The sequence below is a fragment of the Tachysurus fulvidraco genome, chromosome 17 (genome assembly GCF_022655615.1).
Source record: "Tachysurus fulvidraco isolate hzauxx_2018 chromosome 17, HZAU_PFXX_2.0, whole genome shotgun sequence".
Lineage (NCBI taxonomy): Eukaryota > Metazoa > Chordata > Actinopteri > Siluriformes > Bagridae > Tachysurus > Tachysurus fulvidraco.
This window is the reverse complement of record NC_062534.1, coordinates 24,012,470-24,014,969: the sequence shown is the minus strand read 5'-3', so window position 1 is coordinate 24,014,969 and position 2,500 is coordinate 24,012,470. Positions and strand designations below refer to the sequence as shown.

The 2,500-nt window shown below is 35.4% G+C and overlaps 1 protein-coding gene across 3 annotated transcripts in view; it reads right to left on the bottom strand.

Annotated features, from left to right (window-relative positions):
• The window catches only part of met (MET proto-oncogene, receptor tyrosine kinase), a 59,098-nt gene extending 57,071 nt beyond the window's left edge, over positions 1 to 2,027 (bottom strand). For 2 of the 3 annotated variants that reach the window (XM_047802422.1, XM_047802424.1), the window contains exon 1: positions 1,647 to 2,027. The gene's annotated coding sequence lies outside the window, so the exon portion shown is untranslated. Of the gene's footprint in view, positions 1 to 934; positions 964 to 1,646 lie in introns of all 3 variants that reach the window. The other variant, XM_047802423.1, reaches the window with a different exon arrangement.
• Positions 2,028 to 2,500: the final 473 nt, after the last annotated feature.

Below are 2,500 nucleotides of genomic sequence, written 5' to 3'. Positions count from 1 at the left end.
CTACTCAGTAGTAATCAGTCATGTTTATTCAGGTCACTGCTCCTCATACTGAGTTAAAATCTCTCTCACTGACATGCAAAATTCACATAAATGCCCTCTGAGGAAATCAGAAGGTCATTAGGACACGATTCTGGGCCGAGTCGCGGTTAAACCGCATGCGTAATTCCTGCCTACGATTTACTAAAGCACTGAAATCACTAGCTACTATTTTAAAACCTGGACTATCATAACAAGCTGTCCTTCGAAACAGGCAAAAAAAAAAAGCCTGCAATTTACCACCAACCACTGTTAACATAATGAGAGAATTTCAAACACGACGTTTATGTGGTCGAGCGGCAGCAAGGGATGAATCACTGCAGAGAGAAAAAAGCGGCCGCGAGGATGAGACTAACTTTAGACGGCCCTCGAGGGAACGTTTGATAAACTCAATTAAGGCGAGCCGGGCTGCGGACGCTGAAGAGGTGATTTATCATTTTTAGTTGGCTTAAACGCTTTTCATTTAGGAGGCCTGCTCTTTAGAGCGAGACATGGAGGAAGGCAGAGAAGAGCTTCTTATGTTCCCTCCTGCCATCAAGGCCACTGCAGAGGGCCGACTGCCCTTATCGGTGCCTCACTACAAAGACAAACAACAGAAACAGGCATCTGAACTAGTGGAACCTTTTTTTTGTTGTTGCTTTAACTGGAAATGAACCTGTGTTAATTATTCATCCGGATACAATTAATTTGTGATTTAGCTTACAGTCGATTTAAATTCATTTGTGATTTAGCTTACAGTCGCTTTAAATTAATTTGTGATTTAGCTTACAGTCGCTTTAAATTAATTTGTGATTTATCTTACAGTCGCTTTAAATTAATATTTGATTTAGCTTACAGTCGCTTTAAATTCATTTGTGATTTAGCTTACAGTCGCTTTAAACCAGAGCTCGGAACGTACCAAACTTCAGCCGGATCCCAAACTGCTCCCTGTTTAGACACAGAATGCACTACATAAGGGAAACATCCGGAAAGCCTCGACGCACAAACAATTATTTATTATAAACAAAACGTCACCGAGACGCGTTAGGAAACAAGTGGGAAATGATTTTAATCTCCAATCTGCAGCTTAGTCTGACTTCAGTATGGTCTAAGATGGATATCATCTCGCTGAACACTTATTACACCTGGAGAGCTTTATTATTATTATTATTATTATTATTATTATTATTATTATTATTATTATTATTATTGATTTGTAAACATACAGAAATTGATCATTTTTGCCTAAATTTAAACTCCTATTGGACAATACAGTAAACAAACAGAACACCAGCAAAACAGTACAAATGAATTAAACACACAAAAAAAACTTTTCTTACAATAAAATCAAGTGTGTAACAGTGATGATGCGAGTAACACTGGAGTTTAATCACGTCACCGATATTATTCGGTAAACCGCGAAATCACGTTATTACACGGTAATATCGACCAACCACCGCACTCACACATAGAGCTCTTATTTAGGGAATTATTTAAGATTTCACACAATAACGACTTCTAAACGTAAATAAACACCAATGTGACTGAAATGAGCAGAAAAAAAAGACAAATAAACAAATAAAACTTTATTTAAGATATAATTGTTTATTAAATATAGAAAAAACTCTTACCGGTTAAAACGTAGCCTTACTGTCGTCGACAGAATAATAAAATATATATTTATTTATATCCGAAATCACATCTTTACAAATCCTGTCAGGCGACACATGCGCGTGCGTCCGGTTCAACCGCCGTCTCGCGCAGCATCGGGCTGCCCAAAAAGTTTCTCTCAGCGCTCGAGCTCTAAGTTTTTTTTCCTCTTATCACGTCCGTAAAAATAAATAAATAAATGAATAGAACAAACAAACAGGGCAAAAGATCTCCGGCTGTATCGTGATACCGGTGTTAACGCTCCACTTTTCTTACACGAGCGCTTTTATACAAAAACCGTTAAAGATTTGTGTTGTAGCTCGCGCAGTGCGCGTGCGAGTGGATCCAGTGATGGTGCGCGAGGCTTCAGGTGAACGCGGACTTTTCGCAGAGGTTTACGTCATCAGACTCCGAGCACGATGATTGGTCGATGAGGGCGGAGGGTTTTGTGTTTATATTACAGTTGGAGAAGAAGATAAAAAAATTAGATTGTTTATTATTATTATTATTATTATTATTATTATTATTATTATTATTATTATTATTATTATTATTATTATTATTATTATTATTATTATTATTATTATTATTATTATTATTAGTGTTATTATTGTTATTATTACTAGTAATAACAATAACACTCTCATAATAATTCATTATTTATTTTTATCATATATTTTTATATTTTTTATCTTGTTATATTTATATTGTTAATATACCCCTAATCCTAATCATCTCCTTCTTTCTTTTTCTCCTTTTTCTTTTCCTTTTTCTACTTTATAATTATTATTCTCTTCTTCGTGTTCTGCTTCTTCTTCTTCTTATTCTTCTTCTT